The 21,105-nt window shown below is 37.7% G+C and overlaps 1 pseudogene; it reads left to right on the top strand.

Annotated features, from left to right (window-relative positions):
• The first annotated feature begins 9,059 nt into the window (after positions 1–9,059).
• On the top strand, positions 9,060–19,964 carry LOC121994849 (annotated as a pseudogene).
• The last annotated feature ends 1,141 nt before the right edge of the window (positions 19,965–21,105 follow it).

The following is a 21,105-nucleotide window of genomic DNA, read 5'->3' as shown; positions in this document are numbered from 1 at the left end:
AGCTGAATAAAATGTATATGTATTGGTGACACAGGACTTTGACGCGAGACGAGTATCTCGACATCAGATTTCGACCTGATACGATCCTTTCTATTGGAGGTGGGTAATTTTGACTTTATGTCTTTGATATGCATAGCAGTGAATTTAACAAGTAGCAATAATTATGTTCTCTTATTTGTTTCGGTTAATCACTACCCGATACCTGTTACATGATTGGTTGATTGCTTGTTTTGCATCTCATGTATTCCTTACATGTTGATACATGCTTATAAGGGTAGTGATATACCATGCTTCACCATGTTCATGACCTAAGTTTTATACCTTTAGTGTACCTTTGATTTGATTCGTTGACCTATGGTGCACTTTTATATATATATGGATTAGCTCAGGATATTTTGTGGTTAGTGCCATGCACCATTTGCATGATTGCATGCTGTGCGATAGTCCGCTCCATTATTGTTGAGCACATCGCTAGTTACATGGATCTGCACACACCACCACTCATGGGTTAGTGGTCGATTCAGGCAGTGTGTGTTGCAGCAGGGACTTTGTTTGGCTCCGTTGGTCCGCTCATGGGTAGCGTGATGCAACGTGTTAGCCGGCAAGGATTTCTCCCCGTCATCGTGTACCAGGAGTTGAGAGCATTGCGCTCCCCCATTTATGATTTGGGGTAAGAGGATAGGTGTACTCCGACAGCATCCCATCCACTCCGTCACTCATCAGGAGTAGTGATGACAGAGTGCACGGTTGTCACAGCCCCTACCCACTCGACTTCACTATTGTGTGTGAGATGATCGACTGGTGTCAGGGGTGACCAGGATGCATCATTGGCATCATATGCATAATGCATTTATTGCTTGTGTTTGTGCTTGCTGCATTTATATACTGTATATTGTTTGGATGTCTATGTTTGACATGCATACAGGATTTCTATGCCACTTGGACTGTTTGTCCTTATACCCAGGTCCTGGTTAGTACAGTTTTTCTCTTGTTTACTTCAGTTGCATTTCATCCTTTTATATCAGGAGACTGTACACATGATTAGTGCTAGATGTTATTTCCCTACTTTGCATATCAGTTGTACCTCTTGAGTGTTGGACTCACCCCGCCTCCATTGTTGTTATTTTTCAGGTTGATGTTGTCAGGAGAGAGTTCCAGTTGCTGGTAGACCACGAGGACTTGTTGACTTTTTGTTTTTAGTTTTTCTTCTTATTTGACTATGTTTAGACTTGGTTTGTTTAATACTTGGATATTGTATGGATTCTTATGATTGATGAATTTTCGTATGGTTTGGATTTGTTTTACTACATGCCTGCCTAGACGGCAGAAGAGGTAAGTTGATTTGATCGTCGGATTTGTGTTTTATGGGTGTAGTGGAGTAGGGTTGATTTCGAGTCATCGTATTTTTGTTCTAACTTGTTATCTATTTAACTGCGTGGATGACTGTGTGATGTATTTTTATTATTGTTATTATTCCAGCCGCATGTGACTGAGGTATATGGTGGTGTAGAAAGTTTCAGATTGTCCGCCGTACAGGGGAGATGCTGCCAAAATTTCTTCGGACAGGAACTCCTCCGGGGCGTGACAATTTAGTGGTATCAGAGCTTAAGTTTTACAATCTTTGTTTTCGTATTTTAGATATTTATGATAACCTGATACCAATTTATATGGTATCAGAGCGCCAAAGTTTGGCGATACTTGTTTTAATTTTCGTGTTACGAATTTTTGATATTTATCTGATACCAATTTATTGGTATCAGAGCAGGGTGTGATACCTGCTTTTAGTATTCTGGATATTTTGTGCTAGCCCAAGTTTGCGAGTCAAACTGGGTAGTTATTTTGGTTGCACGGGTTTTCCATTACGTATATGTTTTAGACTTCCATTTCGGATTTATATGGATTTCCGATGATTTTCATGTTCAGAATTTTGAGGTCAGAAGTTGGGGACTGGACAGCGATGGAACATCTCCAGACGGCATATATGTATGATGTTTAATTTTATAGTTTATGACATATATTAGCATTCTTTATTTAGTACCTGTCTGGTTGTTGTAACACATATTACATGTGATGGGTTAGCCATTGAGCATGATTAACCTTAATTGAGATCAAGGATTATAGTCTGGAGATTTTTCATATCATACCATCAGTAGTTTTAGCTTCTGTTACTACTAGTAGGAGATGGGGGCACATACCAGCCTCTGTTATTGTTAGCTGGGTAATGGATGATACCTACATATTCCTGTTGACTTAGCCAGTAGAGTTTTTATACTCATGTCTTTTGGATATTAGGGTACCTGATACGATGAAAATTGGTCATTGGAGAGTTATCATGTTTGATCATTGTTGAGAATGATCTATTATTTGGGTTGTCATTGATGGTGACATAGTGAGTGTCATGTATGATATTCACAGGTTTGATGATTATAGTTGGTGATCAGATTATAAATCGGGTGCTAGAGAGTTTACGGTTGAGTGTGCCTATGAGATTTTAATAAATCTGGTTAGTTGTGGTTAGTTAATAGGATGATAAAATTGATATTTGCTTCTTTTGATATTGGACTGTGTGGATAAATAATGACTTGATGTTTTGAATGCTAACTTGCTCTCATGGGGAGTAGAGACTTATTCATCTGATATTATGTGGGCTGATATTTTTGAGGATAAAAAATGAGAGTGTCTTGATGTTCTTGAATTCTGACTTTTTCTTTTGGGTCGTACACATTTATACATATGATTATTGTGGGTTTCTAGTAGATTATACCCGAGTGGTTAGATATACAAGTCTGATTGTTTATTGGAGGTATTTTGTCAATTAAAAACTATGTTGTGAAATATGCACATATGTTTGAGTGTTTTATTGGGTGTATCTTATCGATTTAATCTGAGTTGTGACATGTGCAGATGTGTTCGGTGTAATATTTGAGGTATCTTGTTTATTATATGATTGTTCTGAGTGTATACTCGTGTCGATTATGATTTGTTGGAAGTATTACATTGATTATACTCTTGGCATAAGTGTATATATGTCATGTGAGTGTTGTTGAGGTGTATTGTTGATTATACCTATGTTGATATATGCACACGGGTCCGGTATGCATTGTTGGAAGTATCACGATGAATTATACCTATGTTGTGAGTATGTATGGTGTGTACAAATTGGAGGAATATGTGGATCATATATATGATGTGTGAGCACGTGTGCCAGGTGTATTGTTGGTAGCCGCATGATGATTCTACCTATGTTGAATGCAGGATGTGGAGTGTCTGCATTATGTCATTTGTTGGATTACCCTGTCAACCCATTTTCTTATCAGTGGTCGACTCACTACGATGTTGATAGATTTGACGATGAGTTTGATTTGATTGCTGGATTGTTGTACCTTTGGCTGCCCACAGTGATATGTGGTTGAGTGATCTCGTGCAGCCTCTAGTTGGATAGTTAGGTGCCTTGGACACTTATGGATCGTTTATGGTGGAGCGGAGCTCCCACATATTATTGTTGGTTTGTGGTAAAGCGTTGCTCTTACATATTTTGGATTGTTTGTGATAGAGCGTTGCTCCCACATATGTGGTATTTCTTGTGATGGAGCGTTGCTCTCACACTGGAGCATTTATTCTTTGGTGATTTATGTTGTTGGTGATCAGATTTCCGACTTATTTTCGGAGATCTTATGGTTAGGAATGTCTATGGTACGAACATTATGTATTTTAGTTTTACCATTAGGGCTTGCAGACCCTTAGATGTTTTCAGGGGCTCGATGATTCTGGTATTTTGAGGATGTTTGGATTGGTTTCCATTGTCTTTATTGACGATGTTATGATCTATTTCGGATCCGCGGTGAGTCACGTACACCATCTTCGCATAGTTCTAGAGATGTTTCGACGGAAACGTCTATATGTGAAGTTCAGTAGTGCGTATTTTGATTGTCTTCTGTGAGATGTTTGAGACCCACGGTCACCAGTAGGAGTATATCGTGGTTCCACAGGAGATCGAGGTTGTTACCGTTGGGAGTAGACGGAGTCTATAGAAGAGGCTCGCAACTTCCTTTGTTTGGCTCGATATTTCCGGAGATACATTAAGGGTTTCTCATGGATTACTATGCTACTTACACGCCTGACCAAGAAAGGCGTGAAGTTCACTTAGACTGAGGATTGCAGGACCAGCTTCCAGGAGCTGAAGCGGAGACTAGCGTCCGCTCCGATTTTTGGTTTTACCTTCTGGAGAGGATGGATATGTCCTCTACACCGACTCATCTATTCAGGATTTGAGCGTTGTTCTGATGCAGCACGATATGGTAGCCTCCTATGCTTCTCGTTGGTTAAAGGAGCATGAGAAGAACTACCCTGTACATGATCTGGAGCTAGTCGCCATAATTTTTGCCATGAAGATTTGGCGACATTATTTATATGGTGTTACATTTGATATTCTCACTGACCATAAGAGTCTCAAATATCTGTTTACTTAGAAGGAACTTAATCTCCGACAGAGGAGATGGATGGAGTTCCTGAAGGATTATGATTGTACCATTAGCTATCACTCGGGGAGAGCTAATGTGGTTGCGATGCGCTTAGCAGGAAGTCCGGAGGGACTTTAGCTTGCCACCGAGTTGTGGTCACAGACTTGATTTAAGGTTTCTCCTATTTGGGTCTTGAGGGGTAAGGACAGACAGAGCAGGGTACTCTGGTTACCATGGTTGCCCAGTCGTCGATCAGGACGAGGATCCGAGAGCCCTAGGTTGCTAATCAGTATTTGCAGTTTATTTGCAGCCAGATAGCTTCCGGGCAGCAGACCGAGTTCACACGAGACGAGGAGGGTATTATACACTTCCGAGGCAGATTATGCGTACTTCAGTCTCAACCGGTCTTATAGGAGTTACTTACGGAGGCTCATCGTTCATGATTTGCTATCCACCCAGGCGGTACCCGTGTGTAGCAAGATTTGAGGTGTTTTTATTGGTGGAACGACCTGAAGGAAGACATCGCGGATTTTGTAGCTAGATGTCTTGTCTGTCAGCAAGTGAAGGCCGAGCACCTGCCGGCTTACTTCAGCAGATTTCTATTCCTGAGTGGAAATGAGAACACATTACTATGGACTTTGTGGTGGGTTTACCGAGGACATGACGAGGCTATGATGTGATTTGGGTAATCGTTGGTCAATTAACCAAATCCGCACATTTCTTAGCTATCTGGAAGACTAATTTCCTGGATCGATTGGCAGATCTGTATTGTCGGGAGATCATCATATTGCATGGTGTCCCTTTGACTATTATTTCAGATAGAAATCCTAGTCACGTCTCGTTTTTGACAGAGTCTGCAGCAGGCCTTGGGCACGCAGCTCTGTTTCAATACAACTTTCCATCCGCAGACAGATAGACCGTTAGAGCGGACCATTCAGACTTTAGAGGATCTGCTGAGGTCATGTGTTATGGATTTCGGAGGCAGTTGGGAGGACCATCTGCCGTTGGTAGAGTTTGCCTACAACAATATCTTTCATTCGGCTATCCAGATGGCACCGTTTGAGGCGTTGTATGGTAGGCCTTGTCGGACACCTGTCCTGTGGGATGAGGTTGGAGAGACCCAGATATTGGGACCTCAGAGAGCTCAACAGGATGCAGGGTTAGTCCGTACTATCAGACGGAGGATGTCAGAGGCGCAGGACCGTCAGAAGAGTTATGCTGATCGGAGACGCAGACCACTAGAGTTCTCTGTTGGCGACCATGTATTTCTGCGAGTTTCACCCACGAAAGGGGTGAAGAGATTTGGCCTCAGAGGTAAGCTAGCTCCGCGGTACATTGGTCCTTTCGAGATCTTGGAGAGGATCGGAGCGGTAGCTTACCGACTGGCACTACCACCGTCCCTGTCAGGCGTCCACGATGTATTCCATGTATCTATGCAAAGGAGATATGTACCTGACCCGACATGTGTGCTGGTAGATATCCTAGTTCTAGTTCAGCCTAACATTACTTATGAGGAGGTTCCGGTACGGATTCTCGACCGGAAAGAGCGTCAGTTGCGGAACAAGACTATCCGGCTGGTTAAAGTCGGATGACATCATCATTCGAACGAGGAGGCTACTTGGGAGCTCGAGGATACGATCCGAGCTCGATATCCCCATATTTTCACTTGAGGTATGTGATTTAATTTACCGTTCAACGCATTTATAATTGTTACCTATTGTTAGTATTTGCTGATGGTAGATAACGAAATTTGGGGACCAAATTTTTATTAGTGGGGGAGAATGTAAAATACCGAAAAAATGGCGAATAAAGATAAGGGAATTTTCCAGAATTTTTGAAAATTTTTCAGAAATTTTTCGGAGCTCGTATGAACGAGTTTACGGGAATAAAAACAAGGCCCCGGGAAGGCCTGTTTAGGCTACCCATTTAAGTGAAGGAAAAGTTTTATTTTTTTTCTTTTCCTTTTCTTTTTTCTTTTTCTTCTTTCTCTTATTTTCTTCCACGGCGCCGAGTCTTTTTCCCCGCCGAAGTCTTCCCGTACCCTAACTGCCACTCGGTGGTTTCCTCCTCTCCTCCTACTTCTTCTCCCAAAATTCGACTCCGCTTTCCTCTTCTTCTCCTCTGCCACCACTCCGATCCGGATCCGAGCTCTGCTCGGAGCCACTGCCAACCGAGCCCCATCCCGATCCTCTCCTCCGCCGACGCCGAGCAGTGCCGGCCTTCTTTCCTCTTCCTCCTTCTCGAGTCGCCACCACCGTCGACACCGCACAAGCAGTGCCGATCAAGCCGACCCCTTGTGCCCTAATCACTGACACAGACGCCTTCCTCCTCTCCTCAGCCCTACCCGACCGCCAATGTGCGCTGTCTTGTTGACCGCCGCCGATTCCCTGGTGCTACCGTGCCCTAGATTTCCTTTTGCTGACAGGATCCGAACAAAACAGCAGTGAGCAATTGCCTATTCCCGCAGCCCTGAGTCCAGCAGGTATTCTTGCTTCCAGCAGCTGCTCACCTCGTGTCCGGCAACGAGCAGCCGCTAATTGTGCAGCAACTCTTCGTCCAGTAGCACTCTGTCCAACAACAACCCTTGAGTTCTAGAAGCGGCTGAATTAAGGTAAGGACTAGGTGATTGATTATGTAGATGTGTAATCATGTGTAAATGGAATTAAGTTTGGATTCTTGATCCATTGGTGGATTGTGGATTAGGTTTATGCTATTGTGTTAATTAGGGTTTGCCCCTAAATTAGTGTAAGAGATTTTTATTTAGCTATTTATAGGAATTAGCTGAATAAAATGTATATGTATTGGTGACACAGGACTTTGACGCGAGACGTGTATCTCGACGTCGGATTTGGAACCTGATACGATCCTTTCTATTGGAGGCGGGTACTTTTGACTTTATATCTTTGATATGCATAGTAGTGAATTTAACAAGTAGCAATAATTATGTTCTCTTATTTGTTTCAGTTAATCACTACCCGATACCTGTTACATGATTGGTTGATTGCTTGTTTTGCATCTCATGTATTCTTTACATGTTGATACATGCTTATAGGGGTAGTGATATACCATGCTTCACCATGTTCAGGACCTAGGTTTTATAACTTTAGTGTACATTTGATTTGATTCGTTGACCTATGATACACTTTTATTTATATATGGATTAGCTCAGGATATTTTGTGGTTAGTGTCATGCACCATTTGCATGATTGCATGCTGTGCGATAGTCAGCTCCATTATTGTTGAGCACATCGCCAGTTACATGGATCTGCACACACCACCACTCATGGGTTAGTGGTCGATTCAGGCAGTGTGTGTTGCAGCAGGGACTTTGTTTGGCTCCGTTGGTCCGCTCATGGGTAGCGTTATGCAACGTGTTAGCCGGCAGGGATTCCTCCCCGTCATCGTGTATCGGAAGTTGAGAGCATTTCGCTCCCCCATTTATGATTTGGGGTAGGACGATAGGTGTACTCCGACAGCATCCCGTCCACTCGGTCACTCATCAAGAGTAGTGACGACAGAGTGCACGGTTGTCACAGCCCTACCCACTCAGCCTCACTATTGTGTGTGAGATGATCGACTGACGTCAGGGGTTACTAGGACGCATCATTGGCATCATATGCATGATGCATTTATTGCTTGTGTTTGTGCTTGTTGCATTTATATGCTGTATATTGTTTGGATGCCTATGTTTGACATGCATACAGGATTTCTATGCCACTCAGACTGTTTGTCCTTATACCCAGGTCCTGATTAGTACAGTTTTTCTCTTGTTTACTTCAGTTGCATTACATCCTTTTATATCAGGATACTGTACGCATGATTAGTGCTAGATGTTATTTCCCTACTTTGCATATCAGTTGTACCTGCTGAGTGTTGGACTCACCCCGCCTCCATTGTTGTTATTTTTCAGGTTGATGTTGTCAGGAGAGAGTTCCAGTTGCTGGTAGACCACGAGGACTTGTTGACTTTTTGTTTTTAGTTTTTCTTCTTATTTGACTATGTTTAGACTTGGTTTGTTTGATACTTGGATATTGTATGGATTCTTATGATTGATGAATTTTCGTATGGTTTGGATTTGTTTTACTACATGCCTGCCTAGACGGCAGAAGAGGTAAGTTGATTTGATCGTCGGATTTGTGCTTTATGGGTGTAGTGGAGTAGGGTTGATTTCGAGTCATCGTATTTTTATTCTAGTTTGTTATCTATTTAACTGCGTGGATGGCTGTGTGATGTATTTTTATTATTGTTATTATTCCAGCCGCATGTGGCTGAGGTATATGGTAGTGTAGAAAGTTTCAGATTGTCCGTCGTACAGGGGAGATGCTGCCGAAATTTCTTCGGACAGGGACTCCTCCGGGGCGTGACACTAACAAGTTTAACAATTTGTAGGCCAAGAAGCTTCTTTAAGGAAAAAAGAAAATAAGGTGCTACAATTGCAATCAAAAAGGACATGTAAATGCCAACTACTCGAAGCTGAAGAAAAGGGAGAAAGAGAAGATCAAAGGGGCAAACCTGTCAAAGCATAAGAACCTCAAGGCGACTTGGGATGAAACGTCATCATCTGAATCTGAGATAGAGCAATACGCCAAACTAGCATGAATGACGACTTACCAAAATGAAGACAACAAAAGTTCAGCTGACATGAGCATCGAGAGAACCAATAAAGAAGGAGCATCCAACTACGAGTCTGACACGGTAAGTGAGGTATGTAACCTCTCATTTGAGCAATTATATGAAGTTGTGCAAATGCTAAGTAGATCCTTATGGAAAAATAGAACGAAATATATAAATGGAATGAAGAAAAATGCATGTTTATTAGAAGATCTTAATAAACTTAAAATTGAAAATACATAGTTAAGAGGTAAATTAGAATTATTCAAAAATTCTGCATGCTTAATTCCAAACATTATTCGTAGTACAGATTTTAGAAATTATAATAATGGACTTAATTGGTATTTGAAAAATCATAGGGTCAAATTATGAAAATAGCTAGAAATAATATTTTTAGAAAATATTTGATAAATCCAGTAAATAAGAACTTATTTTGGATACCAAAATCTATACTAAGTTGTTAAATTCATTTCATGTGTATGACATATTCTTGAAAATCTATTTAAAACCCTAAGAATATTTCCCAATATTATTATTATTATTATTTCATATATTTCCTAATATTTATTTGATGTGATCAAAGGGGGGAGAGGGAATAAGCTAAGGAGGAGATACACTTAGTATAAGATTTTATGTTCTATACTTGTATTTACTTATCTTTATTGCAAATTTAAAATGTTTTATTATTTGTTTACCGTAACTTAACTTGGGTTGATTATGTCAAAAAGGAGGAGATTGTAAGTATTCTAGATTAGTTTTGATATGGTTAATCGAGTTAAGTTAGGTCATACTGTTTTGAAGACTTATGTGTAAGTGTGCAGAAATTTAGGAATACAAGAAGTCGGGCAGAAGATGCAGCTAGCAAGAAAAATAACATGAGAATTAAGTCGACGAGATCGATGCATCCTAGGGATGAGGTGCTGTGGAAGAGTACACCAGTGGATGAAAAGGAAGCGTGCAGTGTTTCCGAGGGACCAGAAGTCTAGGAGGAACACTACTCGGGGAGAAGGCTGAAGTTAGGTTCGGGTGAACTCAACTTTGGATGGCTGGAGAATCTCCTAAGTGACTGAAGAAGCAGTCAAACAAGTCAACACAGAGTTGACTTTGTCTAGGTACTTGGACCAGGTCCAGACGCCTGGAGTCTAGGTACTCAGACCAGGTCTAGGCATTCGGATCAGTTCGGGCCAAGTCAGACACCTGTTCAAGCCGTTACAGTGAGGATCAACTTCGGAGTCTACATCAGTAAGACTCCAGGTGCCCGGACTAGGTCCAGGCACCCAACCACTAATAAGTCATTGACAAAGAGCCATTGTAGAGTGTATTGAGGTGACCACATCTAGGCACCAGCACTGGGTCCAGCGACCGGGAGCTGCCACGTTAGCAAATGGCAATTTTCAACCAGTGGGTTATAAATAGTGCCCTGGTCCTCATAGATCAGTATAGCACACACTGTATTCAAAATTCCTTTATGTTTTTATTCATTCTTTAATCTGTGTAAGAGGTTGCTCTGCCTACAATGAAGGAGAATCTTAGTGAGTTATTATTTACCTTAGATTAATAACCTTCCCGATTGTAACTAAGTAAAATAATGTTTAAAGTTAAAAAAAAGTTTAAAGTCTAAATAATACTTTTTAAAGATAAAATAATCTAAAAAAATATTTTTTTTAATTTAACAAAATTTTATTAAAGTGAAAAATAATATTTAAAAGAATTTTTCAAAATGATTTAAAGTTTTTTTTTAAAATAATTTTTAAGAGAGTTTTTAAAATAATTTTTAAAAGAGTTTGAGAAATGATTTTTAAAAGAGTTTAAAATACTTTTCAAAAGAGTTTTTAAATAATTTAAAGAATTTTTAAAATAATTTTAAAAGAGTTTTTAGAAAATTTTTAAAAGAATTTTTAAATACTTTTAAAAAGAGATTTTAAAATGATTTTCAAAATAATTTTTAAAATAATAATTTTTAAAAGTTTTTAAAATGATTTTTAAAAGAGTTTTTTAAAATTAATTTTCAAAATATTTTTTTTAAAAATAATTTTTAAAATAATTTTTAAAAGAGTTTTAAAATAATTTTTAAAAGTCTTTAAAATTATTTTTAAATAATTTTTAAAAGAATTTTTAAGTTTAAAATGATTTTTTAAAATAATTTTTAAAAGATTTTTAAATTGATTTTTAAAAGATTTTTAAAAGAATTTTCAAAAGTATTTTAAATTATTTTTAAAAGGATTTTTAAAATGATTTTTAAATGATTTTAAAAATAATTTGTAAAATGATTTTTAAAATGATTTTAAAATTATTTTTAAAGGAATTTTTAATAGGATTTTTAAAATGATTTTTAAAGTAATTTTTAAAAGGATTTTTTAAATGATTTTTAAAAGTTTTTTAAAACAATTTTTAAAATGATTTTTAATTGATTTTAAAAGGATTTTTAAAATGACTTTTAAAAGATTTTTAAAATAATTTTTATAAGTATTTTTAAAAGATTTTGTAAATAATTTTAAAAGTTTAAAAAATAATTTTTAAATGGATTTTTTTAAAATAATTTTTAAAATAATTTTTAAAATGATTTTTAAAATTTTTAAAATGATTTTTAAAATTTTTTTAAATAATTTTTAAAAGGATTTTTAAACCGATTTTTAAAATAATTTTTAAAATAATTTTTAAGTTTAAAATGAATTTTTAAAGTTAAATTTTTTTTGAGTTAAAAATGAATTTTTTAAAGTTAATTTTTAACATACTTTTTAAGTTTAAAATTAATTTTTAATGTTAATAAAAACGATATAATTTTAATTAAAAAACTTAAAATTTTAAATTTAATTTTAATTCAAAATTTAATTTAATTTAATTTGATTTAACTTTGTTTTTAAATTTGATCCTTTAATCATCTCACCCGATTTAAATTATCAATCAGGGATTTCTATGATTTTGTGAGATTAATTAGATTCAATTATTGGTTTTGATTTAACTTTGTGTTAGATTCAGGTTTATCTTTGGGCTCAACAAATAGACATTTTCGGATAAACTTCTGAGCTATGGTGAATGACGTGGGTATCATTAGAGTAATCATGTCTTCGAGGTTTTCCAAATAGTCCTATCCACGAAACTTAGTACAAAACCTTGGTCTAACTAGTTAGAATCCGTAAGGGGTAGCTTCGGCTAGTTCCACTTAGCCAAATGCACCAGGTCGAAACCATATCTTCCTAGACATGAATAGACTACGCTTCCCTAACGTACTATCATCCAAAACTTTACCAGTACCGTGGGTCAAGTTAAACTCGGTCCCTTTTTAATTAGTCCTAATTACCTTGTTGAGTAGGTTTGTTTGGATTACCCTGTCTGGTAGGTTAGTTTTGGAAGTGCTAACTATTCTGGAGACTCCCCCTGAATTATTGGCTTTCCTTTTAAGATTTTTGTATGATTGAAGTTAGTTTCAGTTAAGATTTAATATTTAATTTGTAATTTAAATTTAAATTTAAATTTTTAATTTTGAATTAATTAAATTGGTCAAATTATCTTTCTTTAAACGAGTATATTTAATATTTAAATTTTCTTTCAATTTTAATTTTATTAAGTTAATTGAATTATCTTTCTTTAATAGATTATTGTTAATGTTTAAGTTTTTATTAATTTTTAAATTTGAATTAATTAAATTATTATATTTTCTTAAAGGTTTATCTTTTATCCTTTCATTAATTGTAAACTGACTAGCTCTTTTCTTGAGTACCCGTACTTGCTCCTTGTCAGTGGGTAGAGTACCCTGTTGTAAGAATAAGATGATTGATATTCTCCAGTTACTTTATAGCTCCAGGTCAGCCTGTCGCTCAATGCAAGCTACTAATAATGGTTCCTCCATAGGCTTTTCCAAATTCTAGGGAATTATAGCATAAGCGAATTTGGCGAACTCATCTGCTATTTGATTATCTAATAGGGAAATCTTCTGTATGCTCACTTCCTAGAATTTAGCTTTTAATTTGTCAAAGGCTTCTGCATATAACTTAAGCCGCTCATTGTTAATCTCAAAGTTGCCAGATAATTGTTGAGTCGTCAACTGAGAATTTGAGTAGATTAAAACCTGGGCGGCTCCAACGTGCCACGCAACCTACAGTATCAAAGCCTTATATTTTGCTTCATTATTGGTTGCTCAGTAATTTAATCGAACAAATAATTGCATTCGATCCTCTCTGGGCAATATAACAAGAATATCTATTCCACTACCCTGCCGAGTAGAGGATTCATCTACATATATCTTTTACATTTTCTCAGGACCTCGTACTTCTATTATGAAGTCAGCTAAGGCTTGAACTTTGATGGTTATATGAGGTTGGTATTGTTGGTTGCTACTCGGAATATCGTACTGGTTCCCCTGTACAAAAATTTTGTATAAGTTCTGAACCATTCCTAACAACCTATTGTGTTCTTTAAAAATTAAATTTGGAATCGTAAACAGAACTTTACATTATTGATTCCAAATTCAACTTATCTGTTCTTAGAGGTTTAGACTTGGATCGCAAACGATGCTTAACATTATTAATCCAAATCCACCTATGTTACAAATTTAATTAAATATTAATTTCAGAGATCGGCTTCCAGGTTAAACATGGCGAGGCACTAGGCCTTCTTGGGTATGGGAGCATCCACCACTTCCTAGACAAAGCCTTTCAACGAAATTCAATATTTAATTTCCTTATAGTAACCCAAGGTTTAACCAAAAAGAACAATTGAATCACAAGTTCGAAAAACAAAAGAAACACAAAATTGAAAACATAAATTCGATTACCTAGATTCATTAGCCTCTTGTGTTTGGTATTTCAAGATCTAAATAAAAGGGTGAACTAGTTATGATGCGGAAACTAATAACTAGTTATACCTTTTATAGCTTATAGACCTCATGATCTTCTGCCCTATTTCTCTTCTTATCTCGGGCATCGTGTGGGCGACGATTACCGAGACGAGAATCCACCCAAGCCTCCTTCTTCTCCTTGCAAGTTTTGGCCACTAGGAATCTCCTAGAGATGAAGGTCTTCGGCCACCAACCAAGCTCCAAGGGATGCTAGGAAACAATGTCTCCTATCCCTTCTTCTTCTCTAAGAAAAATCCGACCACCAAGATCTCTCCAAGAAGATGATGTCGCCGACCACTTAAGAAGAAGAATAGGGGAAGAGGAAGAAGAGAGGGCCGACCACCACCAAGGAAGAGAGGAATAATAGAAGATATGTTATGAGGTGAGACACCTCTACCCTCTCTTTTATATTCCTTGGTCTTGGCAAATAAGGAAAGTTTTAATAAAAACTTCCTTATTTTCCTTGCCAATGAAAGGAAAATTTAATTAATTAAAAAAAATCCTTTTAAACCTTTCAATGGTCGGCCACATCATGTCTTCCAAACAAGGAAAATTTTAAAAACAAAATTAAAACTTCCTAATTTGTTTCCGGAAATTTTTTAAAATAAAAATTTCTCTTTAAAAATTCCCTTCATGGTTGGTCATAAAAGGAAACTTTTATAAATTAAAATCTCTCTATTAAAACATGTGGATGATTTACAAAAAGAAAAGTTTTATCTAAAATTAAAATCTTCCTTTTAACTATAAATAAGGAAAGATATCAAATCTTTCTCTTAATCTTTTGTAGAAAACTATAAAAGGAAAGATTTATAATTTTAAAACTCTCTTTTAAAATCATGAGAATGGTTACAAAAAGGGAAAGTTTTATCAAAAATTAAAATCTTCCTTTTAACTACAAATAAGGAAAGATATCAAACATTTCTCTTAATCTTTTGTAGAAAGCTATAAAAGGAAAGATTTAAATTTTAAACTCTCTTTTAAAACTATGACTTCCACATTAGGAAAGATTTTAAATAAACTCCTTTTATTTAATTTTGGCCGGCCACCTAAGCTTGGGTTCAAGCTAGGGCCGACCACCTACTTGACCCATCCAACCTTGGTTTGGTCGGCCCTAGCTTGGGCTTCAAGCTAAGCTTGGATGACCACCTTAAGGTGGGTAAGAAGGTGGGTATGAGTGGGTATATGACTTTATAAATAAGAGGTTACGACAGGGATCGAGAGGAGGAATTGGTTTTGGTCTCCCAATGAACTTGAGCTTCCCGTGTTCATCCTGAACACCCAACTCGAGTTCATTAATAATATCTCATTCCACTAAAGAGTTATTATTGAACTACCGCATCAATCCCATATTAATATTTGAGCTTCTTCTTATCATGAGTGTGTTAATCTCCCTGTGTTTAAGATATAGAATGTCCACTAATTAAATGAGTTACTGACAGCTCACTTAATTAATATCTAGCTCCAATAGTAGTACCACTCACTTTTATTGTCATGTCGGACTAAGTCCACCTGTAGGGTTTACATGACAATCCTTATGAGCTCATCTTGGGGACATCATCAACCTAGATTACTAGGACACAGTTTCATTTTATAATCAACAACACACCATATAAACAATACCATTTCCTAACTTATCGGGCCTCTCAATTTATCGAACTAAATCTCACCCATTGATAAGTCAAAGAAATAAATACTAGATATATGTGTTTGTTATTATATCAGAATTAAGAGCACATACTTCCATAATAATAAAAGTCTTGTTCTTTCAGTCAGTATAAAAAAAACTTACCTTAAATGGTCATGCTCAATACACTTAGAGTGTACTAGTGTAATTTTATAGTTAAGATAAACTAATACAAAATTACACTACGACTATTCCAATGATTTGTTCCTTTCCATCTTAGTCGTGAGATACTATTTATAATTTATAAGAAATTAATAACATGATCTTCTGGGTGTGACACCACACATCATGTTATCTACAATATAAATTAATTGAACAACTACACTTAGCATACAAATGTAGACATTTGACCAATGTGATTCTTTATTTCAAAATAAATGTTTAAAAAAGCTACGATTTTAGTATACACTCTAACAGGTATTGTATATCATACTTACTAAGCCCAGTTGTCCATTTGATCAATCTTCTAGACGCCTTAGGGTTAACAGGCACTCGGCCTAAAGTGCCTAACAGTATGATGATTGAATGCGACAAAAAATAAGGACGCAACCTTGAGCAGCCAAGACCAATCTATACACCAATTTCTCGAGTACGATGTAGCGGGACTCTACTCCCTTTAATAAATGATTCAAAAAATATACAGGTTGTTGCTCTTTTCCCTCCTATCTCACCTACACTGAACTAATAACATGTTCATTAGTTGACAATTAAACCTATCAAGTTTCACCCACTATTAGCTTAGCTAGGATGGACAGATCTGACAAATAATTCTTCAGCTCCTCGAACACCTTTTCGCAGTCGGCATCCCACTAGAATTTGATTGCTCGACGAAGTATTTTAAAGAAAGGCAGACTTCGATCAGTCAATTGGGAGATGAAGCGAGATAGCGTAGTAATTTGGCCAGCCAATCTTGGTTCTCTTTCAGGATGCGTGGGGGAGCCATGTTTTGTAGAGCTTGTACTTTACTAGGATTGGCTTCGATCCCTCGCTCTGTGACTATGTAGCCCAAAAATCTTCCATTTCTAGCTCTGAATAAACATTTGCAAAGGTTGAGCTTGAGCCCATATTGCCTCAAGGTTCTGTAGGTTTCTTCTATGTCTTTGATCAAATCTGTAGCCTGAAGAGATTTGATGAGGATATCATCCATGTAGACTTCCATGTTCCGCCCAATTTGCTTTTGATGGACCATGTTCATAAGTCTTTGATCTGGGATGAAGCTCCTCAATGATCCTGTACACTACTAGACGATCCAACGAAGCGTTAGTGACCAAAGACCAGGAAAGGGGTCCCTGGCAAGACCCTCCGATGCTCAAATCAGTACAAATCCTTGCAAATGGAAGAAGAACAGTAGTGGATGTGTGAATGAAGGTCTTAAATGCTAAAATTGCATACCTTGCTAATGGAGAGGACCCCACCTTTTTATACCACCTCCCACGATCTCCATGACCATGAGGTGGCTTTATGCGTCAGAGTTTGTTAGGTAGTTCCTCGAAGAGCTTCCAAGGAATTTTTTTTGTACTCGTAGATGCACCTCTTTTATCGTTTATAACTAAAGCTTTTCTGAAGTCATTAGAGGGAGATGTCGTTATAGATGAATCACCAATGAGAAACCAGATTCACTCCGGAGGAGCTTCCAAAGGAATATTCCCCAACAATTATGTCAGGCTGTTAAAATGTTGTTGATTGTTTGTTTGCTGAATATATCTTGATCGGTTCGTAAGGTCGGCCATATTACTTGACATTGTATTCTGTCATAGTATCTCGGTCGGTCCATAAGGCCAGCCACATTGCTTGCTATTGTATTAATCTACTTTGTCATATGTTGAGTACTACAAAGATCTGTTCAGAGACTAATATAGTGGCCACAGTATGTCAAAACTTCATTCAAGAAGTCATATGTTAAATTATATATATTAGAGCTTTATTTTAGAGATAATGTGACATTAGTTAACTTAAACTTGGTAGACTCGTGCTCGACTGAGTGAATATATAGAGTTTCCTAAGGATACATGTCTTTAAACTCATTCGGTCTTTTGCCCAGTCAAGCCTGCCCGGTCTTTACCAGACCGGGCGTACACAGACAACTTTATGTTCGATCGGCCTTCATCCGGACGATCTTATATTAAGACTTTTATGAGGCCAAGTGTCTTTAAGTCTGCCCGATTTTTACCTGACCGGGAGTATACAGATAGCCTTGTGTTCTATCGACCTTCATCGAGCTGATCTTATACTAAGACTTCTATGAGGTAAAGTATCTTTAAGCCTGTCCGAGCTTTACTCGGCCGAGCATACATGGAGCGCCTTATGTTCGATCGGCCTCTATCCAGTCAGTTTTATGGTAAGGGGTTTTCAGAAAGTTTAAACGCTTAGAGCTTGGTCAGATTTTCACCTGGTCAAGCTCCCTTACATTCGGCCGGCTACTTGAGTAATCAGGTATATTATTTCTTGATTTTCAGAGTAAGACGTTAGGGCCCTTATATCCAATCGGCTTTATGGGCAGTCGGCTTTATTCGATCGGGCGTCTATAGACAGCCTTGTGTTCGATCGACCTTCATTCGACTGATTTTATACTATGACTTTTATAAGGCCAAGTGTCTTTAAGCCCTCCTGGTCTTTACCTGACCGGGCGTACACAGACAACCTTATGTTCAATTGACCTTCATCCGGTTAATCTTATACTAAGACTTTTATGAGGCCAAGTGTCTTTAAGCTTGCCCAATTTTTACCTGGCGGGGCGTATACAGATAACCTTGTGTTCTATTGGCCTTTATCTGACCGATCTTATACTAAGACTTTTATGAGGTCAAATATCTTTAAGCCTGTCTGAGCTTTACTCGTCGGGGCATACATGGAGAGTCTTATGTTCGATCGACCTCTATCCAGTTTTATGGTAAGGGGTTTTCAGAAAGTTTAAATGCTTAGAGCTTGGTCAGATTTTCACCTGGTCAAGCTCCCTTACATTCAGTTGGCTACTTGACTAATCAGGTATATTATTTCCTGATTTTCAGAGTAAGACGTTAGAGTCCTTATATACGACCGGCTTTATGGCCAGTTGGCTTTATTCGAGCGCCCTACTTTGTAACCACTCGGTTAAGACCCTAAAGTTTTATCATGGGGCGATCGACAGAGTCATATGAGAAGTGCTCCCTCATTCTGATTTTGATCCCCACCTTACCTAACTTTGATCACCACGTTATTAGATCTGTTTGTCATAACCCGTATCAATATAATTGCACTTACCTAGCATCTTAGGTTGTGAACATAAATGGTGCTTTAAGATTCATGCAAGAATTCCCTTTAAGACATGCGTAAACATAGTGGGTAGCCTTCACGGCTAGTCTAACTCCCTTTTTAAGAAAAATCTGTGGATATGTTTGTCTCCTAATTAAAATTGTGATATTTATTAAGTTTTTCTCACGCACGATATGATTTTACACAGGATTTGTAGATTAAGCAGAAGCATCTTGTAACTTTTTCTGTTGGATATGACATGAGAATGAATATTGATATTGCAATTAAAAAGTTAGTAAAGGGCCTTTAAATATACGCCCCTTGTTATGTTAGATTGAAAATTAGACATCTTATTCCACTCATTTACACTCATGTAATTCACTCAATCTATTTTTTTTTTCTCAAGGAACTTTTATCAGATTTTGATAGTAACTAATGAGCGTTTCTATTTCTGCTGTTCTCTAATTTTTAACTGTTAAAAAGATTTTTCTTAGTGTATCTAAGATTTCATTATCACAGTTCTCAGAAAATTTTACAATCTTGTTGTTCCACTACGACGGTCGCACAAGTGAATGGGACGAATTTGAATGGTCCAAGAAGGCTATTCATGTCAGTGCCATAAAACAGACTAAATGGTGTGTGGATCCTGATTCCATTTCTCAGCACTTGCTCTTTGTTTGATAATCCAGCAGTTAACAATTCTTATCCTCCTAATTGATACTTAAAGGTGGTTGGCAAAACGATTTTTGCATCACGACATTGTTGCTCCATACGAGTACATATTCATTTAGGATGAAGATCTGGATCTTACTCATCTTGATGGAGAAGAGTAAGTTTTTTTAACTTGTTCATGCCTGCATTCAAACCCTCAGAAACTGTGTATAGTGCAGGTATGTTAATTTGGTAAAAAGGCATGGGCTGGAGATCTCCCAACCTGGTGCTATGCCAGGTAATAGAAGTTTGGTATGGCGAATGACAATAAGGCAAACAGGAAGTGAAGTCCATAAGTGAGTTTCAAGTTGGCTTATCTATTTAGCTTCTGGTTTTCTTTAATTTGAATGCATTAACAACCAAAGGTTTCGATAACTGGATTGGCAACGATGTCAGTCATCACTGTCCATTCCATGATGTTCCACTGTAACACTGTCTAGTCGATGGCATCGTCCAAATTTTTTTCTTCCATTAACCATTCGACCATTGGACCCTAAGTAGCATGAGTTTCTACCTTTATAAACGATAGAAAAGAATACTTAGCTAGGAAGCCTTGCATTTTCAGAATCAACCTACGAGACAAACTGTGCACGTCGAGCCAAAGTTCAGCAACACTTTCCATACCATCTCTTTGCGAATCACACCTTAGTTTCATCAGCAACACTTTTTACTTCTGATACAGTTTCATTGAGATGGCACCTGGCATTGCATATGGCACATGATTCAGGTATGCTTGTTTACTTCATGTTCCTTACTGTGTCGATTCTGCATCTTCGAACAGATCCAAAGTTGTCACCATTGCTGCAGAATGACTTGGTTGATGGATGGGGTCTCGACTTCTCACTCAGAAGATGTGTGGAGGTACTTGTGGCAGTTTGTTGCTTCTCCAATTTTTAAAGTAGTTTTGATGATTTCTGTTTACTGATTAAAGGAGGCTCATGAGAGAATGGGACTGGTGGATTCTCAATGCATCATTCATCGAGAAGTTCCTTCATTGAAAAATCAGGTTGGAGATTTTTTTTGAATCTTTAATGAAGTTGGACTTGGTTCTTGTGGCAGTTCTTGATGAATCTTTTGTTCATCATGAAGCAATTCCTCATTTGTAATGATTCTTTCTAACATTTTATTGCCTGATAGGTGCTCGCTCGATGTAAAGCTGAGCAAGAACAGATGGTAGCTCGGGTATTGCCGCGCCCCCATTTGGTCGGTATGGTCCACACAATCTACTCGGCGCGCCTCGGTCTGCTCTTCTGGTCCCACTTGATCTACCCTGTCTGGTTCGCCAAGTATGCCGGAGCTGCTCTGCCAGTCAAGTTCAGTTGGTTCACCTAACCCATCAAGTTCACTTCGCCTAACCAATCCACCTAGTTAGTCTTGCCCACCTGATTCATCAAATTAGTTCGGTCTATTTGGTTCTATAGGCCCATCAAGCCCACTTGGGTGAACCAAATTCCTAGATTTGCGCAATTGATTGGGTTTGCCCAACTGATTAAGCACGACCGGTCCATCGAGCCCAACTTGTGTAAGGAATCTAACACTATATTTTATTTTTAATATATCCATGATATTAT

Source organism: Zingiber officinale, chromosome 6A (genome assembly GCF_018446385.1).
Source record: "Zingiber officinale cultivar Zhangliang chromosome 6A, Zo_v1.1, whole genome shotgun sequence".
NCBI lineage: Eukaryota > Viridiplantae > Streptophyta > Magnoliopsida > Zingiberales > Zingiberaceae > Zingiber > Zingiber officinale.
This window is presented reverse-complemented; position numbering and strand designations above follow the sequence as displayed.